The sequence below is a fragment of the Anomaloglossus baeobatrachus genome, chromosome 2 (genome assembly GCF_048569485.1).
Source record: "Anomaloglossus baeobatrachus isolate aAnoBae1 chromosome 2, aAnoBae1.hap1, whole genome shotgun sequence".
Classification (NCBI taxonomy): domain Eukaryota; kingdom Metazoa; phylum Chordata; class Amphibia; order Anura; family Aromobatidae; genus Anomaloglossus; species Anomaloglossus baeobatrachus.
In genome coordinates this window covers 358,117,793-358,141,000 of record NC_134354.1, presented here as the reverse complement: position 1 = coordinate 358,141,000, position 23,208 = coordinate 358,117,793, and the positions used below count along the sequence as shown (strand labels likewise).

The 23,208-nt window shown below is 39.1% G+C and overlaps 8 non-coding genes across 8 annotated transcripts; all 8 read left to right on the top strand.

Moving 5' to 3' along the window:
- The first annotated feature begins 9,845 nt into the window (after nucleotides 1-9,845).
- TRNAV-UAC (transfer RNA valine (anticodon UAC)) lies at nucleotides 9,846-9,918 on the top strand. Its single transcript has one exon. It is a non-coding gene; the product is annotated as a tRNA-Val (tRNA).
- A 424-nt stretch (nucleotides 9,919-10,342) lies between these two features.
- Nucleotides 10,343-10,415, top strand: TRNAV-CAC (transfer RNA valine (anticodon CAC)). Its single transcript has one exon. It is a non-coding gene; the product is annotated as a tRNA-Val (tRNA).
- Nucleotides 10,416-11,820: 1,405 nt separating this feature from the next.
- On the top strand, nucleotides 11,821-11,893 carry TRNAV-UAC (transfer RNA valine (anticodon UAC)). The gene has a single exon. It is a non-coding gene; the product is annotated as a tRNA-Val (tRNA).
- A 426-nt stretch (nucleotides 11,894-12,319) lies between these two features.
- TRNAV-UAC (transfer RNA valine (anticodon UAC)) lies at nucleotides 12,320-12,392 on the top strand. Its single transcript has one exon. It is a non-coding gene; the product is annotated as a tRNA-Val (tRNA).
- A 426-nt stretch (nucleotides 12,393-12,818) lies between these two features.
- On the top strand, nucleotides 12,819-12,891 carry TRNAV-UAC (transfer RNA valine (anticodon UAC)). Its single transcript has one exon. It is a non-coding gene; the product is annotated as a tRNA-Val (tRNA).
- A 448-nt stretch (nucleotides 12,892-13,339) lies between these two features.
- TRNAV-AAC (transfer RNA valine (anticodon AAC)) lies at nucleotides 13,340-13,412 on the top strand. The gene has a single exon. It is a non-coding gene; the product is annotated as a tRNA-Val (tRNA).
- A 1,608-nt stretch (nucleotides 13,413-15,020) lies between these two features.
- Nucleotides 15,021-15,093, top strand: TRNAV-AAC (transfer RNA valine (anticodon AAC)). Its single transcript has one exon. It is a non-coding gene; the product is annotated as a tRNA-Val (tRNA).
- Nucleotides 15,094-17,228: 2,135 nt separating this feature from the next.
- On the top strand, nucleotides 17,229-17,301 carry TRNAV-AAC (transfer RNA valine (anticodon AAC)). Its single transcript has one exon. It is a non-coding gene; the product is annotated as a tRNA-Val (tRNA).
- The last annotated feature ends 5,907 nt before the right edge of the window (nucleotides 17,302-23,208 follow it).

Sequence of the window (23,208 nt, the reverse complement as noted above, 5' to 3'; positions counted from 1 at the left end):
TATATGTATGTATGTATATATGCAGCAGAGCAGTATGCATGTCTATGTATGTATGTATATATGTAGCAGAGTAGTATGCGTGTCTGTATGTATGTATGTATATATGCAGCGGAGCAGTATGCGTGTCTATGTATGTATGTATATATGTAGCAGAGTAGTATGCGTGTCTGTATGTATGTATATATGCAGCAGAGCAGTATGCGTGTCTATGTATGTATGTATATATGTAGCAGAGTAGTATGCGTGTCTGTATGTATGTATATATATATGCAGCAGAGCAATATGCGTGACTGTCTGTATGTATGCATGTATGTATGCAGCAGAGCAGTATGCGTGTCTGTATGTATGCATGCAGAGCAGTATGCGTGTCTGTCTGTATGTATGTATGCAGAAGAGCAGTATGCGTGTCTGTTTGTATGTATGTATGCATGTATGTATGCAGCAGAGCAGTATGCGTGTCTGTCTGTATGTATGTATGCAGCAGAGCAGTGTGTGTGTGTGTGTGTGTCTGTATGTATGTATGCAGCAGAGCAGTATGTGTGTGTCTGTCTATATGTATGTATGCAGCAGAGCAGTGTGTGTGTGTCTGTCTATATGTATGTATGCATGTAGAGCAGTATGTGTGTGTCTGTATGTATGTATGTATGCAGCATAGCAGTGTGTGTCTCTGTATGTATGCATGTATGATGTGTATCTATGTATGTCAGTGTATATGTCTGTATAGATTTGTCTGTTTATATGTATTTTTGTGAGTTTGTCTTTAAATATGTATATGTACGTGTTTGTATCTGTGTATGTGTGTGTGTCTGCGTGTTTATTGGGCCCACTGGGACTCTTCCGCCCGGGGCCCACAAAAACCTGGAGCCGGCCCTGCCTGCGGTGATGAAGTCCCGCCATCCCGACCTCAGCGCTGTCACTGTCCTTCATGGCCGCCGCTTGTCACATCACCTTCTCTCGCTTCCGACCCGAGACTGACTAGCGGTGACGTCACGGGCCTCTCGCGATTCTTGGCTGTGAAGGCGGCGGTCATTGAACTCAGTGACAGGGGCTGTCAGTGTGCTGGAGATCAGCGCAGGTAATGTACCTCGCTGACAGCAGCACTTGTCATCCCCTGCAGTGACCTGGGCTGACCCATTGATGTTAGCTCAGGTCACTGCACTGCTCTCCCAGCCAATGGGGAACATCCTGCTCTTCATTAACTGGGACAGTGTGGATCGTCATGGCAACCCCTTGGATTACACCAGACCTGGATTTGTTTTTCATTCTAATAAATTGGTTAAAGAGGGAATGTTTTGGGGAGTGTTTTTTCAAATAAAAATGTGTTTGTCGTCTATTTTTTTTATTACTGACTGGGTTGGTGATGTCGGGTATCTGATAGACGCCTGACCTCACCAACCCCAGGGCTTAATGCCAGGTGACATTACACATCTGGTATTAACCCCATATATTACCCCGTTTGCCACCGCACCAGGGCGCGGGATGAGCTGGGGCGAAGCACCAGGATTGGCGCATCTAATGGATGCGCCACTTCTGGGGAGGCTGCGGCCTGCTATTTTTAGGCTGGGGAGAGTCCAATAACCATGGACCTCCCTAGTCTGAGAATATCAGGCCTCAGCTGTCTGCTTTACCTTGGCTGGTGATCCAATTTTGGGGGACCCCTACGTGTTTTTTTTTTAAATTATTTATTTAATTTTAAAATAACAGCGTGGGGTGCCTTCAGTTTTGGATTACCAGCCAAGGTGAGGTTGGCAGCTGTGGCCTGCAGGCTGCAGCCGTCTGCTTTACCCTAGCTGGCTACAAAACTAGGGGGAACCCTACGTCATTTTGTTTTCATTTTTTTGGCTAAATACAAAGCTAAGCACCCCTTAGTGCCACATGAAAGGCACCAAAGGGTGCTCCACTTTTTCTCCACTTTTTCTCCACTTCTTCTCCACTTCTTCTCCACTTCTTCTCCACTTCTTCTCCACTTTTTCTCCACTTCTTCTCCACTTTTTATCCATTTTTTTCTCCACTTTTTATCCATTTTTTTCTCCACTTTTTCTCCACTTTTTCTCCACTTTTTCTTCACTTTTTCTCCACTTGTTATCCATTTTTTCTCCACTTTTTCTCCACTTTTTCTCCGTTCTTTTTCTATAATCGGTCTACCCATTAGCTCTGCCATGCATACTGTAGCTCTACACCTACTGCACATGTTACTTTATGATTGACATCTTTTTCGTACCAGAGCTGTCTAAGCCTACTCTGACCCCATATTTGTCATTACTATATTGTCCTTGTACTGTATTATGACATTTGTATCATGTGTTTCATTTCTTTCTGTGTTGCAATTTTTTTGCTACATCCCAATTGTACCTCTACATTGTTCGAGTTTATGTTATTGTTCTCTCACTCTTATGTGATACTGATTATTGTCATTTTTCATGATTACATGCAGATAAGTCCAATCTGACGAAGGCTCAGGCCGAAACGTCATTTGTAACTTGTTATGGACAAAAACATATATGCTTATGAAAAAAAATTTTTTCTTAATACGGACCAATAAAGAGTGATTTTGCATTACTATCCGTTGTGACTTACTGACTTAGTCTGGGAGATTTAGAGTGCCGAGGCTACTCACTAATTTTATCTATTATTACCTCTGAGCACCTATATACCAGTGAGCAGAGCTTCCTCTACAGTAGTTCTCCTGATTAGGCATGCCCTTACCTCATGAGCAGGGCATTGCAGCTTTGGTAGCAACCATTACGACATGGACTCTGCTGCTGTGGACCCGGGGAGAGTGAGTGCAGATTCATTGCACCCACACTCCTCACAAGAAGGGTCCGCACTCCTAGAAAATGGGGGATACGTTCCCTGAGTGTCTCCCCCCCATATTCTAGACGGTCCAGAGTCGTCGTGGGACCCCTTTATTTTTTTTCTTACAATAAATTGGTGAAAGAGGAAATGTTTTGGGGACTGTTTTTTCAAATAAATTTCTTTTGTCGATTTTTTTTTTTTGTTAGTACTGACAGTTTATGATGTTGGGTATCTAATAGACGCCATAACATCACAAACTGCTGGGCTTGATCTCAGGTGACTTTACAGCTAGTATCAACCCGATTTATTACCCTGTTTACCACTGCACCAGGGCACGGGATGAGCTGGGGTTAAGCGCCACGATTGGCGCATCTAGTGGATGCGCCACGTCTGGGGTGCCTGCGGCCTGCTATTTTTAGGCTGTGAAGGCCCAATAACTATGTACCTTCCCACCCTGAGAATACCAGACCACAGCTGTCCGCTTTACCTTGGCTGGTGATCCAATTTGGGGGGACCCTACTTTTATTGTGTAATTATTAATATTTATAAAATAATTATAAAAAAGAGCCTGAGGGGACCTCCACATTGGATCCCCAACCACGGTAAAGCTGCCAGCTGTGGTTTTCAGGCTACAGCCGTCTGCTTTACCCTAGCTGGCTATCAAAAATGGGGGGACCCAACCTCAATTTTTTTTTTTAACTATTTTTTAAATAGAAAAAATTAATGGGCTTCCCTGTATTTTGATTGCCAACCAAGGTAACGGCAGGCAGACTGGGGTGGCAACCCATAGCTGTCTGCTTTATCTGCGCTGAGAATCAAAAATACCGCGGAGCGCTACATCATTTTTTTAAAGATTTATTTTTACAGCACTGTGATGTCCAGCAATCAAAATACAGGGAAGCCGATTTTGTTTTTAGTTAATTAAATAAATAATTAAAAAAAATATATATGGGCTCCCGCTGCATTTTTTGTATTGCTAGGTAAGGGTAATCCAAGCAGCTACTGGCTGCTAACCCCCACTGCTTGGTGTTACCTTCACTGGCAATGGAAAATGTGCTGCGGATTCAAATCCCCAGCTGCCTAGTTGTACCTGGCTGGACACAAAAATGGGGCGAAGGCTACGTCATTTGTTTTCTAATTATTTAATGAAATTCATGAAATAATAAAAAAAGGCTTCCCTTTATTTTTGGTTCCCAGCCGGGTACAAATAGGCAACTGGGGGTTGGGGGCAGCCGTACCTGCCTGCTGTACCTGGCTAGCATACAAAAATATGGCGAAGCCCACATAATTTTTTCAGGGGGCAAAAAACTTCTGCATACAGTCCTGGATGGAGTATGCTGAGCCTTGTAGTTCTGCAGCTGCTGTGTGTCTGTATGGAGAAGAGCAGACAGCAGCTGCAGAACTACAAGGCTCAGCGTACTCCATCCAGGACTGTATGCAGAATTTTTTTGCCCACCAAAAAAATGACGTGGGGTTCGCCATATTTTTGTATGCTAGCCAGGTACAGCAGGCAGCCACGGGCTGCCTCCAACCCCCAGTTGCCTATTTGTACCCGGCTGGGAACCAAAAATATAGGGAAGCCCGTTTTTTTAATTATTTCACTTATTTCATGAAATAATTGAAAAACAAATGACGTGGGCTTCGCCCCATTTTTTGTGTCCAGCCGGGTACAACTAGGCAGCTGGGGATTGGAATCCGCAGCACAGGTTAGCCCGAGGTTTCTGGGCGCCTCTGCTGCGAATTTCAGTCCGGAGTCGTCCCAGAAAATGGCGCTCTCATAGAAGCGCCATCATCTGGCGCTGTATCCAACTCTTCCAACAGCCCTGAAGCCGGGTGGCTTGTTGGGTAATCATGAGTTAATACTGGCTTTGTTTTACTAGCCAGTATTAAGCCAGAGATTCTTAATGTCAGGCACGTTTGACCCGGCAATTAAGAATCTCCAATAAAGGGTTAAAAAAAACACCACACAGAGAAAAAAATACTTTAATAGAAATAAATACACAGACACATTAGAGACTCCATCTTTATTACCCCCTGTCAGCCCTCCATGATCCTGCTCTTCTGTCTTCTTTCTTTCTAGTGTAGTAGTAGTGACGATTGTAGTGAGGATGAGGTTCACCAGCTCATCACTTGGGGCTGAGGAACCTCATCCTCACTACAATCCTCACTAGTGTAGTAGTAGTGACGATTGTAGTGAGGATGAGTTTACCCAGCTCATCACTTGGGGCTGAGGAACCTCATCCTCACTACAATCCTCACTAGTGTAGTAGTAGTGACGATTGTAGTGAGGATGAGTTTACCCAGCTCATCAATTGGGGCTGAGGAAACTCATCCTCACTACAATCATCACTAGTGTAGTAGTAGTGACGATTGTAGTGAGGATGAGTTTACCCAGCTCATCACTTGGGGCTGAGGAACCTCATCCTCACTACAATCATCACTAGTGTAGTAGTAGTGACGATTGTAGTGAGGATGAGTTTACCCAGCTCATCACTTGGGGCTGAGGAACCTCATCCTCACTACAATCATCACTAGTGTAGTAGTAGTGACGATTGTAGTGAGGATGAGTTTACCCAGCTCATCACTTGGGGCTGAGGAACCTCATCCTCACTACAATCCTCACTAGTGTAGTAGTAGTGACGATTGTAGTGAGGAGGAGTTTACCCAGCTCATCACTTGGGGCTGAGAAACCTCATCCTCACTACAATCCTCACTACAATCGGGAAGAAGCGTGCAGCCTTCACTCCGTGAGTGATCAGTGTTGGCTGTCAGCGGTAACACTGACAGACGCGTTACCATAGCAACGGTGCTCTCGGAGCCGCGGTTAGCGGTGACGTCACCGCTAACTGCGTTGCTATGGCAACGGTGATCTCCGTTAATGACCGTCTGTGTCAGCCGGTCCCTAACGGAACGGGGAGTCGACCGTGTGCTAGAGCATGTCGCCGGTACACGGCGATACACATATGTGCACCGTGTACCGGAGAGATGCACTCGCAGGTCCTACATGACGCGTCATAGTCATGTGACCAGTCTGTAGCCAATGAGATAATAGCCACGTGACTGGTCACATGGCTATTTTGACGTCATGATAGGTCCTGCATCTCTGCTGGCAGTGCTGGTCACGGGGAGGATTCAGCGATCATCGGATGGAATAGCGGCAGGAGACAGAGTACAGGAGGGATCCCGGGGACCGGTAAGTGTTATGGCAATGTTTATTAACTGTTTGTGTACATTTATAATGCATTTTTATGTGTTTGTGATTGCCTCCCATTATAGCCTATTGGTTCGAGTTCGGTTCGTCGAACGTTCGACGAACCGAACTCGAACGGGACACCCGTTCGGCGAACCGACTCGAGCCGAACCGCGACCGGTTCGCTCATCTCTAGTCCTGGGTTCAATCCCCAGTGAAACCAATCTGTTCTTAGTGTTGAAATAATACGCTATCCAACTACAATATATGAAGTTCTCGGCTTTGTTGCCGAATGACGGGATGTTTTGGCTTCCATCCCCAACAGAGCTACGAATTTGTTTTTTTTTTCCCTGGCGGTCAAAACTCGTCTCTAATTGCCATTACTTTGCAGGGTTTCAAAGGTTTCATAGTGTAGTGGAAATCACGTCTGCTTAACACGCAGAAGGTCCTGTGTTCAATCCCCAGTGAAACCCATGTGTTCTTGATGTTGAAATAATCCCTTATCAACCTGCAGTATATAAAGTTCTTGGCTTTGTTGCTGAATAACAGGATGTTTTAGCTTCCATCACCAACAGAGCTACGAATTTGTTTTTTTTCCCCTGGCGGTCAAAACTCGTCTCTAAATGCCATTACTTTGCAGGATTTCACAGGTTTCATAGTGGAGTCGTCATCACGTCTACTTCACACGCAGAAGGTCCTTGGTTCAATCCCCAGGAAAAACAAGCAGTTTCCGCTGTTGAAGTAATTTGTTATCAATCTGTAACATATGAAATTCTTTGTTTTGTTGCCAACTGATAATATATTTTGGCTTCCATCACCAAGAGAACTACGATTTTGGGTTTCTTTTTTATTGACCATTTTAGCAGAAAACATAATCCCATATTATAAAAATCCTTTTTGTTTCAAAATATATAGTTCCTTTAAATACAAAAGCAAACAACTAAGCTATGTGGAAAAAAGTAACACATTTAATGTAAACTTCCTTTTAAGCAAAATCCCTTTGTAGGAATAAAACTGGTTAAATATGTAATAAAAATTGTAAATGTTTCATTAACCAAAAATACTTTCCTTCAGCAATAAAAAGGCCCCGTCAGTCACAATTCTGCTCTGCTAGCCAATACACAATAACTTTCCATCAGGTTTCATAGAGTAGTGGTCATCACGTCTGCTTAACACGCAGAAGGTCCTGCGTTCAATCACCAGTAAAACCAATCTGTTCTTGGTGTTGAAATAATACTCAATTAAACTACAATATATGAAGTTCTTGGCTTTGTTGCCGAATGATGGGATGTTTTGGCTTCCATCCAACAGAGCCACAAATTTGTTTTTTTTTCCCTGGCGGTCAAAACTCGTCTCTAATTGCCATTACTTTGCAGACTTTCAAACGTTTCATAGTGTAGTGGAAATCACGTCTGCTTTACACGCAGAAGGTCCGGGGTTCAATCCCCAGTGAAACCCATGTGTTCTTGTGTTGAAATAATCCCCTTTCAACCTGCAGTATATAAAGTTCTTGGCTTTGTTGCCGAATAACTGGATGTTTTAGCTTCCATTACCAACAGAGCTACGAATTTGTTTTTTTTCCCCTGGCGGTCAAAACTCGTCTCTAATTGCCATTACTTTGCAGAATTTCAAAGGTTTCATAGTGTAGTGGTCCTCACGTCTGCTTCACACACAGTAGGTTCTGCGTTCAATCCACAGTAAAACAAATCTGTTCTTGGTGTTGAAATAATACTCAATTAAACTACAATATATGAAGTTCTTGGCTTTGTTGCCGAATAACGGTATGTTTTAGCTTCCATCACCAATAGAGCTACGAATTTGTTTTTTTTCCCCTGGCGGTCAAAACTCGTCTCTAATTGCCGTTACTTTGCAGAATTTCAAAGGTTTCATAGTGTAGTGGTCATCACGTCTGCTTCACACGCAGAAAGTCCTGGGTTCAATCCCCAGTGAAACCAATCTGTTTTTGGTGTTGAAGTAATTTCCTATCGACTTGTAATATGTGAAATTCTTGGTTTCGTTGCCAAATGACAATACATTTTGGCTTCCATCACAAAGAGAACTACGATTTTGGGTTTCTTTTTTATTGACCATTTTAGCAGAAAACATAATCCCATATTATAAAAATCCTATTTGTTTCAAAATATATAGTTCCCATAAATACAAAAGCAAAAGACCAAACTATGGAGAAAAAAGTAACACATTCAATATAAACTTCAATTTAAGCAAAATCCCTTTGTAGGAATAAAACTGGTAAAATATGTAATAATAATTGTAAATGTTTCATTAACCAAAAATACTTTCCTTCAGCAATAAAAAGGCCCCGTCAGTCACAATTCTGCTCTGCTAGCCAATACACAGTAACTTTTCGTCAGGTTTCATAATGTAGTGGTCATCATGACTGCTTAACACGCAGAAGGTCCTGGGTTCAATCCCCAGTGAAACCAATCTGTTCTTAGTGTTGAAATCATACGCTATCCAACTACAATATATGAAGTTCTCGGCTTTATTGCAGAATGACGGGATGTTTTGGCTTCCATCACAAACAGAACTACAAATTATTTTTTTTTTCCCCTGGCGGTCAAAACTCGTCTCTAAATGCCATTACTTTGCAGGATTTCCCAGGTTGCATAGTAGAGTCGTCATCACGTCTACTTCACACGCAGAAGGTCCTGTTTTCAATCCCCAGTAAAAACAAGCCGTTTTCGCTGTTGAAGTAATTTGCTATCATCCTGTAACATATGAAATTCTTTGTTTTGTTGCCAACTGATAATATATTTTGGCTTCCATCACCAAGAGAACTACCATTTTGGGTTTCTTTTTTATTGACCATTTTAGCAGAAAACATAATCCCATATTATAAAAATCCTGTTTGTTTCAAAATATATAGTTCCTTTAAATACAAAAGCAAACAACTAAACTATGTGGAAAAAAGTAACACATTCAATGTAAACTTCCTTTTAAGCAAAATCCCTTTGTAGGAATAAAACTGGTAAAATATGTAATAAAAATTGTAAATGTTTCATTAACCAAAAATACTTTCCTTCAGGAATAAAAAGGCCCCGTCAGTCACAATTCTGCTCTGCTAGCCAATACACAGTAACTTTCCATCAGGTTTCATAGAGTAGTGGTCATCACGTCTGCTTAACACGCAGAAGGTCCTGCGTTCAATCCCCAGTAAAACCACTCTGTTCTTGGTGTTGATATAATACTTAATTAAACTACAATATATGAAGTTCTAGGCTTTGTTGCTGAATGATGGGATGTTTTGGCTTCCATCCCCAACAGAGCTATGAATTTGTTTTTTTTTTCCCTGGCGGTCAAAACTCGTCTCTAATTGCCTTTACTTTGCAGAATTTCAAAGGTTTCATAGTGTAGTGGTCATCATGTCTGCTTCACACGCAGAAGGTCCTGGGTTCAATCCCCAGTGAAACCCATGTGTTCTTGGTGTTGAAATAATCCCCTATCAACCTGCAGTATATAAAGTTCCTGGCTTTGTTGCCGAATAACGGGATGTTTTAGCTTCCATCACCAACAGATCTACGAATTTGTTTTTTTTCCCCTGGCGGTCAAAACTCGTCTCTAATTGCCATTACTTTGCAGAATTTCAAAGGTTTCATAGTGTAGTGGTCATCATGTCTGCTTCACACGCAGAAGGTCCTGGGTTCAATCCCCAGTAAAACCACTCTGTTCTTGGTGTTGATATAATACTTAATTAAACTACAATATATGAAGTTCTAGGCTTTGTTGCTGAATGATGGGATGTTTTGGCTTCCATCCCCAACAGAGCTATGAATTTGTTTTTTTTTTCCCTGGCGGTCAAAACTCGTCTCTAATTGCCTTTACTTTGCAGGCTTTTAAAGGTTTCATAGTGTAGTGGAAATCACATCTGCTTTACATGCAGAAGGTTCTGGGTTCAATCCCCAGTGAAACCCATGTCTTCTTGGTGTTGAAATAATCCCCTATCAACCTGTAGTATATAAAGTTCTTGGCTTTGTTGCCGAATAACGGGATGTTTTAGCTTCCATCACCAACAGATCTACGAATTTGTTTTTTTCCCCTGGCGGTCAAAACTCGTCTCTAATTGCCATTACTTTGCAGAATTTCAAAGGTTTCATAGTGTAGTGGTCATCACGTCTGCTTCACACACAGAAGGTCCTGCGTTCAATCCACAGTAAAACAAATCTGTTCTTGGTGTTGAAATAATACTCAATTAAACTACAATATATGAAGTTCTTGGCTTTGTTGCCGAATAACGGTATGTTTTAGCTTCCATCACCAATAGAGCTACGAATTTGTTTTTTTTTCCCTGGCGGTCAAAACTCGTCTCTAATTGCCGTTACTTTGCAGAATTTCAAAGGTTTCATAGTGTAGTGGTCATCACGTCTGCTTCACACGCAGAAGGTCCTGGGTTCAATCCCCAGTGAAACCAATCTGTTTTTGGTGTTGAAGTAATTTCCTATCGACTTGTAATATGTGAAATTCTTGGTTTCGTTGCCAAATGACAATACATTTTGGCTTCCATCACAAAGAGAACTACGATTTTGGGTTTCTTTTTTATTGACCATTTTAGCAGAAAACATAATCCCATATTATAAAAATCCTATTTGTTTCAAAATATATAGTTCCCATAAATACAAAAGCAAAAGACCAAACTATGGAGAAAAAAGTAACACATTCAATATAAACTTCAATTTAAGCAAAATCCCTTTGTAGGAATAAAACTGGTAAAATATGTAATAATAATTGTAAATGTTTCATTAACCAAAAATACTTTCCTTCAGCAATAAAAAGGCCCCGTCAGTCACAATTCTGCTCTGCTAGCCAATACACAGTAACTTTTCGTCAGGTTTCATAATGTAGTGGTCATCATGACTGCTTAACACGCAGAAGGTCCTGGGTTCAATCCCCAGTGAAACCAATCTGTTCTTAGTGTTGAAATCATACGCTATCCAACTACAATATATGAAGTTCTCGGCTTTATTGCAGAATGACGGGATGTTTTGGCTTCCATCACAAACAGAACTACAAATTATTTTTTTTTTCCCCTGGCGGTCAAAACTCGTCTCTAAATGCCATTACTTTGCAGGATTTCCCAGGTTGCATAGTGGAGTCGTCATCACGTCTACTTCACACGCAGAAGGTCCTGTTTTCAATCCCCAGTAAAAACAAGCCGTTTTCGCTGTTGAAGTAATTTGCTATCATCCTGTAACATATGAAATTCTTTGTTTTGTTGCCAACTGATAATATATTTTGGCTTCCATCACCAAGAGAACTACGATTTTGGGTTTCTTTTTTATTGACCATTTTAGCAGAAAACATAATCCCATATTATAAAAATCCTGTTTGTTTCAAAATATATAGTTCCTTTAAATACAAAAGCAAACAACTAAACTATGTGGAAAAAAGTAACACATTCAATGTAAACTTCCTTTTAAGCAAAATCCCTTTGTAGGAATAAAACTGGTAAAATATGTAATAAAAATTGTAAATGTTTCATTAACCAAAAATACTTTCCTTCAGGAATAAAAAGGCCCCGTCAGTCACAATTCTGCTCTGCTAGCCAATACACAGTAACTTTCCATCAGGTTTCATAGAGTAGTGGTCATCACGTCTGCTTAACACGCAGAAGGTCCTGCGTTCAATCCCCAGTAAAACCACTCTGTTCTTGGTGTTGATATAATACTTAATTAAACTACAATATATGAAGTTCTAGGCTTTGTTGCTGAATGATGGGTTGTTTTGGCTTCCATCCCCAACAGAGATATGAATTTGTTTTTTTTTTCCCTGGCGGTCAAAACTCGTCTCTAATTGCCTTTACTTTGCAAGCTTTTAAAGGTTTCATAGTGTAGTGGAAATCACGTCTGCTTTACATGCAGAAGGTTCTGGGTTCAATCCCCAGTGAAACCCATGTGTTCTTGGTGTTGAAATAATCCCCTATCAACCTGCAGTATATAAAGTTCTTGGCTTTGTTGCCGAATAACGGGATGTTTTAGCTTCCATCACCAACAGATCTACGAATTTGTTTTTTTTCCCCTGGCGGTCAAAACTCGTCTCTAATTGCCATTACTTTGCAGAATTTCAAAGGTTTCATAGTGTAGTGGTCATCACGTCTGCTTCACACGCAGAAGGTCCTGGGTTCAATCCCCAGTAAAACCACTCTGTTCTTGGTGTTGATATAATACTTAATTAAACTACAATATATGAAGTTCTAGGCTTTGTTGCTGAATGATGGGATGTTTTGGCTTCCATCCCCAACAGAGCTATGAATTTGTTTTTTTTTTCCCTGGCGGTCAAAACTCGTCTCTAATTGCCTTTACTTTGCAGGCTTTTAAAGGTTTCATAGTGTAGTGGAAATCACATCTGCTTTACATGCAGAAGGTTCTGGGTTCAATCCCCAGTGAAACCCATGTGTTCTTGGTGTAGAAATAATCCCCTATCAACCTGCAGTATATAAAGTTTTTGGCTTTGTTGCCGAATAACGGGATGTTTTAGCTTCCATCACCAACAGATGTACGAATTTGTTTTTTTTCCCCTGGCGGTCAAAACTCGTCTCTAATTGCCATTACTTTGCAGAATTTCAAAGGTTTCATAGTGTAGTGGTCATCACGTCTGCTTCACACGCAGAAGGTCCTGGGTTCAATCCCCAGTAAAACCACTCTGTTCTTGGTGTTGATATAATACTTAATTAAACTACAATATATGAAGTTCTAGGCTTTGTTGCTGAATGATGGGATGTTTTGGCTTCCATCCCCAACAGAGCTATGAATTTGTTTTTTTTTTCCCTGGCGGTCAAAACTCGTCTCTAATTGCCTTTACTTTGCAGGCTTTTAAAGGTTTCATAGTGTAGTGGAAATCACATCTGCTTTACATGCAGAAGGTTCTGGGTTCAATCCCCAGTGAAACCCATGTGTTCTTGGTGTAGAAATAATCCCCTATCAACCTGCAGTATATAAAGTTTTTGGCTTTGTTACCGAATAACGGGATGTTCTGGCTTCCATCACCAACAGATGTACGAATTTGTTTTTTTTCCCCTGGCGGTCAAAACTCGTCTCTAATTGCCATTACTTTGCAGAATTTCAAAGGTTTCATAGTGTAGTGGTCATCACGTCTGCTTCACACGCAGAAGGTCCTGGGTTCAATCCCCAGTAAAAACAAGCAAACTATGGAGAAAAAAGTAACACATTCAATATAAACTTCAATTTAAGCAAAATCCTTTCGTAGGAATAAAACTGGTAAAATATGTAATAATAATTGTAAATGTTTCATTAACCAAAAATACTTTCCATCAGCAATAAAAAGGCCCCGTCAGTCACAATTCTGCTCTGCTAGCCAATACACAGTAACTTTTTGTCAGGTTTCATAGTGTAGTGGTTATCACGTCTGCTTAACACGCAGAAGGTCCTGGGTTCAATCCCCAGTGAAACCAGTCTGTTCTTAGTGTTGAAATAATACGCTATCCAACTACAATGTATGAAGTTCTCGGCATTGTTGCCGAATGACGGGATGTTTTGGCTTCCATCACAAACAGAACTACAAATAATTTTTTTTTTTCCCCTGGTGGTCAAAACTCGTCTCTAAATGCCATTACTTTGCATGATTTCACAGGTTTCATAGTGGAGTCGTCATCACGTCTACTTCACACGCAGAAAGTCCTGGGTTCAATCTCCAGTAAAGACAAGCTGTTTTCGCTGTTGATGTAATTTGCTATCAACCTATAACAGATGAAATTCTTTGTTTTGTTGCCAACTGATAATATATTTTGGCTTTCATCACCAAGAGAACTACGATTTTGGGTTTCTTTTTTATTTACCATTTTAGCAGAAAACATAATCCCATATTATAAAAATCCTGTTTGTTTCAAAATATATAGTTCCTTTAAATACAAAAGCAAACAACTAAACTATGTGGAAAAAAGTAACACATTCAATGTAAACTTCCTTTTAAGCAAAATCCCTTTGTAGGAATAAAACTGGTAAAATATGTAATAAAAATTGTAAGTGTTTCATTAACCAAAAATACTTTCCTTCAGCAATAAAAAGGCCCCGTCAGTCACAATTCTGCTCTGCTAGCCAATACACAGTAACTTTCCATCAGGTTTCATAGAGTAGTGGTCATCACGTCTGCTTAACACACAGAAGGTCCTGCGTTCAATCCCCAGTAAAACCAATCTGTTCTTGGTGTAGAAATAATACTCAATTAAACTACAATATATGAAGTTCTTGGCTTTGTTGCCGAAGGATGGAATGTTTTGGCTTCCACCTCTAACAGAGCTACGAATTTAGTTTTTTTTTCCCTGGCGGTCAAAACTCGTCTCTAATTGCCATTACTTTGCAGGCTTCCAAAGGTTTCATAGTGTAGTGGAAATCACGTCTGCTTTACACGCAGAACGTCCTGGGTTGAATCCCCAGTGAAACCCATGTGTTCTTGGTGTTGAAATAATCCCCTATCAACCTGCAGTAAATGAAGTTCTTGGCTTTGTTGCCGAATAACGGGATGTTTTAGCTTCCATCACCAACAGAGCTACAAATTTGTTTTTTTTCCCCTGGCGGTCAAAACTCGTCTCTAATTGCCATTATTTTGCAGGATTTCAAAGGTTTCATAGTGTAGTGGTCATCACGTCTGCTTCACATGCAGAAAGTCCTGGGTTCAATCCCCAGTGAAACCAATCTGTTTTTGGTGTTGAAGTAATTTCGGATCGACTTGTAATATGTGAAATTCTTGGTTTCGTTGCCAAATGACAATACATTTTGGCTTCCATCACAAAGAAAACTACGATTTTGGGTTTCTTTTTTATTCACCATTTTAGCAGAAAACATAATCCCATATTATAAAAATCCTGTTTGTTTCAAAATATATAGTTCCCATAAATACAAAAGCAAAAGACCAAACTATGGAGAAAAAAGAAACACATTCAAAATAAACTTCAATTTAAGCAAAATCCCTTTGTAGGAATAAAATACTTTCCGTCAGCAATAATAAGGCCCAGTCAGTCACAATTCTGCTCTGCTAGCCAATACACAGTAACTTTTTGTCAGGTTTCATAGTGTAGTGGTCATCACGTCTGCTTAACACGCAGAAGGTCCTGGGTTCAATCCCCAGTGAAACCAATCTGTTATTAGTGTTGAAATAATACGCTATCCAACTACAATATATGAAGTTCTCGGCTTTGTTGCCGAATGACGGGATGTTTTGGCTTCCATCACAAACAGAACTACAAATTATTTTTTTTTTTTCCCCTGGCGGTCAAAACTCGTCTCTTAATGCCATTACTTTGCAGGATTTCACAGGTTTCATAGGGAAGTGGTCATCACGTCTACTTCACACGCAGAAGGTCCTGGGTTCAATCCCCAATAAAAACAAGCTGTTTTTGCTGTTGAAGTAATTTGCTATCAACCTGTAATATATGAAATTCTTGGTTTTGTTGCCAACTGATAATATATTTTGGCTTCCATCACCAAGAGAACTACGATTTTGGGTTTCTTTTTTATTGACCATTTTAGCAGAAAACATAATCCCATATAATGTAATGGTCATCACGTCTGCTTAACACGCAGAAGGTCCTGGGTTGAATCCCCAGTAAAACCAATTTGTTCTTAGTGTTGAAATCATACGCTATCCAACTACAATATATGAAGTTCTCGGCATTGTTGCCGAATGACGGTATGTTTTGGCCTCCATCACAAACAGAACTACAAATTATTATTTTTTTTTTCCCTTGGCGGTCAAAACTCGTCTCTAATTGCCATTACTTTGCAGGATTTCAAAGGTTTCATAGTGTAGTGGTCATCACGTCTGCTTCACACGCAGAAGGTCCTAAGTTCAATCCCCAGTGAAACCAATCTGTTTTTGGTGTTGAAGTAATTTCCTATCGACTTGTAATATGTGAAATTCTTGGTTTCGTTGCCAAATGACAATACATTTTGGCTTCCATCACAAAGAGAACTACGATTTTGGGTTTCTTTTTTATTGACCATTTTAGCAGAAAACATAATCCCATATTATAAAAATCCTATTTGTTTCAAAATATATAGTTCCCATAAATACAAAAGCAAAAGACCAAACTATGGAGAAAAAAGTAACACGTTCAATATAAACTTCAATTTAAGCAAAATCCCTTTGTAGGAATAAAACTGGTAAAATATGTAATAATAATTGTAAATGTTTCATTAACCAAAAATACTTTCCTTCAGCAATAAAAAGGCCCCGTCAGTCACAATTCTGCTCTGCTGGCCAATACACAGTAACTTTCCATCAGGTTTCATAGAGTAGTGGTCATCACGTCTGCTTAACACGCAGAAGGTCCTGCGTTCAATCCCCAGTAAAACCAATCTGTTCTTGGTGTTGAAATAATACTCAATTAAACTACAATATATGAAGTTCTTGGCTTTGTTGCCGAATGATGGGATGTTTAGGCTTCCATCCCCAACAGAGCTACGAATTTGTTTTTTTTTTTCCCTGGCGGTCAAAACTCGTCTCTAATTGCCATTACTTTGCAGGCTTTCAAAGGTTTCATAGTGTAGTGGAAATCACGTCTGCTGTACACGCAGAAGGTCCTGGGTTCAATCCCCAGTGAAACCCATGTGTTCTTGTGTTGAAATAATCCCCTATCATCCTGCAGTATATAAAGTTCTTGGCTTTGTTGCCGAATAACTGGATGTTTTAGCTTCCATCACCAACAAAGCTACGAATTTTTTTTTTTTCCCCTGGCGGTCAAAACTCGTCTCTAATTGCCATTACTTTGCAGGATTTCAAAGGTTTCATAGTGTAGTGGTCATCACGTCTGCTTCACATACAGAAGGTCCTAAGTTCAATCCCCAGTGAAACCAATCTGTTTTTGGTGTTGAAGTAATTTCCTATCGACTTGTAATATGTGAAATTCTTGGTTTCGTTGCCAAATGACAATACATTTTGACTTCCATCACAAAGAGAACTACGATTTTGGGTTTCTTTTTTATTGACCATTTTAGCAGAAAACATAATCCCATATTATAAAAATCCTATTTGTTTCAAAATATATAGTTCCCATAAATACAAAAGCAAAAGACCAAACTATGGAGAAAAAAGTAACACATTCAATATAAACTTCAATTTAAGCAAAATCCCTTTGTAGGAATAAAACTGGTAAAATATGTAATAATAATTGTAAATGATTCATTAACCAAAAATACTTTCCGTCAGCAATAATAAGGCCCCGTCAGTCACAATTCTGCTCTGCTAGCGAATACACAGTAACTTTTCGTCAGGTTTCATAGTGTAGTGGTCATCACGTCTGCTTAACACGCAGAAGGTCCTGGGTTCAATCCCCAGTGAAACCAATCTGTTCTTAGTGTTGAAATAATACGCTATCCAACTACAATATATGAAGTTCTCGGCTTTGTTGCCGAATGATGGGATGTTTTGGCTTCCATCACAAACAGAACTACAAATTATTTTTTTTTTTCCCCTGGCGGTCAAAACTCGTCTCTTAATGCCATTACTTTGCAGGATTTCACAGGTTTCATAGTGGAGTGGTCATCACGTCTACTTCACACGCAGAAGGTCCTGGGTTCAATCCCCAGTAAAAACAAGCCGTTTTCGCTGTTGAAGTAATTTGCTATCAACCTGGAATATATGAAATTCTTGGTTTTGTTGCCAACTGATAATATATTTTGGCTTCCATCACCAAGAGAACTACGATTTTGGGTTTCTTTTTTATTGACCATTTTAGCAGAAAACATAATCCCATATTATAAAAATCCTGTTTGTTTCCAAATATATAGTTCCTTTAAATACAAAAGCAAACAACTAAACTATGTGGAAAAAAGTAACACATTCAATGTAAACTTCCTTTCAAGCAAAATCCCTTTGTAGGAATAAAACTGGTAAAATATGTAATAAAAATTGTAAATGTTTCATTAACCAAAAATACTTTCCTTCAGCAATAAAAAGGCCCCGTCAGTCACAATTCTGCTCTGCTAGCCAAAACACAGTAACTTTCCATCAGGTTTCATAGAGTAGTGGTCATCACGTCTGCTTAACACAAAGAAGGTCCTGCGTTCAATCCCCAGTAAAACCAATCTGTTCTTGGTGTTGAAATAATACTCAATTAAACTTCAATATATGAAGTTCTTGGCTTTGTTGCCGAATGATTGGAAGTAATTTGCTATCAACCTGTAACATATGAAATTCTTGGTTTTGTTGCCAGCTGATAATATATTTTGGCTTCCCTCACCAAGAGAACTACGATTTTGGGTTTCTTTTTTATTGACCATTTTAGCAGAAAACATAATCCCATATTATAAAAATCCTGTTTGTTTCAAAATATATAGTTCCTTTAAAAACAAAAGCAAACAACTAAACTATGTAGAAAAAAGTAACAAATTCAATGTAAACTTCCATTTAAGCAAAATCCCTTTGTAGGAATAAAACTGGTAAAATATGTAATAAAAATTGTAAATGTTTCATTAACCAAAAATACTTTCCTTCAGCAATAAAAAGGCCCCGTCAGTCACAATTCTGCTCTGCTAGCCAATACACAGTAACTTTCCATCAGGTTTCATAAAGTAGTGGTCAACACGTGTGCTTAACACACAGAAGGTCCTGCGTTCAATCCCCAGTAAAACCAATCTGTTCTTGGTGCTGAAATAATACCCAATTAAACTACAATATATGAAGTTCTAGGCTGTGTTGCCGAATGATGGGATGTTTTGGCTTCCATCACCAACAGAGCTACGAATTTTTTTTTTTTTTCCCTGTCGGTCAAAACTCGTCTCTAATTGCCATTACTTTGCAGAATTTCAAAGGTTTCATAGTGTAGTGGTCATCACGTCTGCTTCACATGCAGAAGGTCCTGGGTTTAAACCCCAATGAAACCCATGTGTTCATGGTGTTGTAATAATTCCATATCAACCTGCAATATATTAAGTTCTTGGCTTTGTTGCCGAATAATGGGAGGTTTTAGCTTCCATCACCAACAGAGCTACGAATTTGTTTTTTTTCCACCTGGCGGTCAAAACTCGTCTCTAATTGCCATTACTTTGCAGGATTTCAAAGGTTTCATAGTGTAGTGGTTATCACGTCTGCTTAACATGCAGAAGGTCCTGGGTTCAATCCCCTGTGAAACCAATCTGTTTTTGGTGTTGATGTAATTTCCTATTGACTTGTAATATGTGATATTCTTGGTTTCGTTGCCAAATGACAATACATTTTGGCTTCCATCACAAAGAGAACTTCGATTTTGGGTTTCTTTTTTATTGACCATTTTAGCAGAAAACATAATCCCATATTATAAAAATCCTATTTGTTTTAAAATATATAGTTCCCATAAATACAAAAGCAAACGACTAAACTATGTAGAAAAAAGTAACACATTCAATGTAAACTTCAATTTAAGCAAAATCCCTTTGTAGGAATAAAACTGGTAAAATATATAATAAAAATTGTAAATGTTTCATTAACCAAAAATACTTTCCTTCAGCAATAAAAAGGCCCCATCAGTCACAATTCTGCTCTGCTAGCCAATACACAGTAACTTTCCATCAGGTTTCATAGTGTAGTGCTCATCACGTCTGCTTAACACGCAGAAGGTCCTAGGTTGAATCCCCAGGAAAACCAATCTGTTCATGGTGTTGAACTAAAACCTTATCAACCCGCAATATATAAAGTTCTTGGCTTTGTCGCCGAATGACGGGATGTTTTGGCTTCCATCACCAACAGAGCTACGAATTTGTTTTTTTTCCCCTGGCGGTGAAAACTCGTCTCTAAATGCCATTACTTTGCAGGATTTCACAGCTTTCATAGTGGAGTGGTCATCACGTCTACTTCACACGAAGAAGGTCCTGGGTTTAATCCCCAGTAAAAACAAGCCGTTTTCGCTGTTGAAGTAATTTGCTATCAACCCGTAATATATGAAATTCTTGGTTTTGTTGCCAACTGATAATATATTTTGGCTTCCATCACCAAGAGAACTTCGATTTTGGGTTTCTTTTTTATTGACCATTTTAGCAGAAAACATAATCCCATATTATAAAAATCCTGTTTGTTTCAAAATATATAGTTCCTTTAAATACAAAAGCAAACGACTAAACTATGTAGAAAAAATAACACATTCAATGTAAACTTCAATTTAAGCAAAATCCCTTTGTAGGAATAAAACTGGTAAAATATGTAATAATAATTGTAAATGTTTCATTAACCAAAAATACTTTCCTTCAGCAATAAAAAGGCCCCGTCATTCACAATTCTGCTCTGCTAGCCAATACACAGTAACTGTCCATCAGGTTTCATAGTGTAGTGCTCATCACGTCTGCTTAACACGCAGAAGGTCCTACGTTGAATCCCCAGTAAAACCTATCTGTTCATGGTGTTGAAATAAAGCCCTATCAACCTGCAGTATATGATGTTCTTGGCTTTGTTGCCGAATGACGGGATGTTTTAGCTTCCATCACCAACAGAGCTACAAATTTGTTTTTTTTCCCCTGGCGGTCAAAACTTGTCTCTAATTGCCATTACTTTACAGGATTTCAGAGGTTTCATAGTGTAGTGGTCATCACGTCTGCTTCACATGCAGAAGGTCCTGGGTTCAATCCCCAGTATAAACAAGCTGTTATTGCTGTTGAAGTAATTTGCTATCAACCTGTAATATATGAAATTCTAGGTTTTGTTGCCAACTGATAATATATTTTGGCTTCCATCACCAAGAGAACTTCGATTTTGGGTTTCTTTTTTATTGACCATTTTAGCAGAAAACATAATCCCATATTATAAATATCCTGTTTGTTTCAAAATATATAGTTCCTATAAATACAAAAGCAAAAGACCAAACTATGGAGAAAAAATTAACACATTCAATATAAACTAAAATTTAAGCAAAATCCCTTTGTAGGAATAAAACTGGTAAAATAAGTAATAAAAATTGTAAATGTTTCATTAACCAAAAATACTTTCCTTCAGCAATAAAAAGGCCCTGTCAGTCACAATTCTGCTCTGCTAGCCAATACACTGTAAATTTTCGTCAGGTTTCATAGTGTAGTGGTCATCACGTCTGCTTAACTCGCAGAAGGACCTGGGTTCAATCCCCAGTGAAACCAATCTGTTCTTAGTGTTGAAATGATTCGCTATCCACCTACAATATATGAAGTTCTGGGCTTTTTTGCCGAATGACGGGATGTTTTGGCTTCCATCACAAACAGAACTACAAATTATTATTTTTTTTCCCCTGGCGGTCAAAACTCGTCTCTAAATGCCATTACTTTGCAGGATTTCACTGGTTTCATAGTGGAGTGGTCATCACGTCTACTTCACACGCAGAAGGTCCTGGGTTTAATCCCCAGTAAAAACAAGCCGTTTTCGCTGTGTAAGTAATTTGCTATCAACCTGTAATATATAAAATTCTTGGTTTTGTTGCCAACTGATAATATATTTTGGCTTCCATCACCAAGAGAACTACGATTTTGGGTTTCTTTTTTATTGACCATTTTAGCAGAAAACATAATCCCATATTATAAATATCCTGTTTGTTTCAAAATATATAGTTTCTTTAAATACAAAAGCAAACGACTAAACTATGTAGAAAAAAGTAACACATTCAATGTAAACTTCAATTTAAGCAAAATCCCTTTGTAGGAATAAAACTGGTAAAATATATAATAAAAATTATAAATGTTTCATTAACCAAAAATACTTTCCTTCAGCAATAAAAAGGCCTCGTCAGTCACAATTCTGCTCTGCTAGCCAACACACAGTAACTTTCCATCAGGTTTCATAGTGTAGTGCTATCAACCTGCCATATATGAAGTTCTTGGCTTTGTTGCCGAATGACAGGATGTTTTTGCTTCCATCACCAACAGAGCTACGAATTTGGTTTTTTTCCCCTGGCGGTGAAAACTCGTCTCTAATTGACATTACTTTGCAGGATTTCAAAGGTTTCATAGTGTAGAGGTCATCACGTCTGCTTCATACGCAGAAGGTCCTGGGTTCAACCCCAGGGAAACCAATCTAATTTTGGTGTTGAAGTATTTTCCTATCGACTTGTAATATATGATATTCTTGGTTTCATTGCCAAATGACAATACATTTTGGCTTCCATCACCAAGAGAACTACGATTTTGGGTTTCATTTTTATTGACCATTTTAGCAGAAAACATAATCCCATATTATAAAAATCCTATTAAACATACATTCCCCTTCTCAGATTTGCTATACCGGATCTTGCAGGGGGCTTTGGATGAAGGAATTATAACAAAGAAGTTAATCCATATAGAAGAAGAAATAGACCGCACCAATGCTGATATCTTTTTCCGGATCTTTATTCCATAACCAAGGTTAAAAGGTGCAAATCGAACAGCGGGTGGAGGAGACCTGGATGCGGCCCCTCACTATGGACGACGGCCGTTTCGCCTGTAATTAGGCTTCCACGGGTCCACATGTGGGGTAAGATCAGCCCTCCCTAAATAGGATCATGCATCCAGGTGACCTTCCCACACATAAAACAAGTGAATGAAGTGTATAATACAATAAAAGGTACTATGTATACATATTTCACGTACCACAAAATAAAAACACACATTGTGAGCAATACAAAATCGGACACTATTACAGAGGAACGAATTTTTGTCATATTCACAAAGAACAAAAACATACATGGTTTTTACATCTGCAATAAAAATTACAACTCATTCTTTCTTTATCAGGGATATTTTGTTAACAATCCCCCCAATTCTTGATTATTTTACCATGCTCAGTTTTTGTGAACAAAAATCCATTACAAAAAGACTGAAAGATCATTGCGGTCATTCATTCCCAAAGCGCCTTGTGCCCCATATTTTATAATTAGTTTTGCCTCCGTTTGTAACAGTAATTTATGGTGATCCCCTCCTTGTAATGGGAGCGACACTCTTTCTAGACCGGCAAAACTCAGGACGTCAGGGCAGCTATTATGTGATTCACGTACATGTGCTATCAATCTTGGGGATCCTTTTCCTGTCAGGACTGAGTTATAGTGTTCTTTAAATCGGACATATAGGCATCTGATCGTTTTTCCTATATAAAATCTCCCACAGGAACATACTATTGCATAGACAACGAATTTTGTCTTGCATGATATAAATTGGTTGACATAATGTGTGTGTGCACCAATTTTTACGGACTTACCAGTCAAGCGCAGATTGCAATATTTGCATTGGCCACATTTAAAGTTGCCATTTGGAGACTGTTTCTCCAACCATGTATTTTTACTGGTTAAT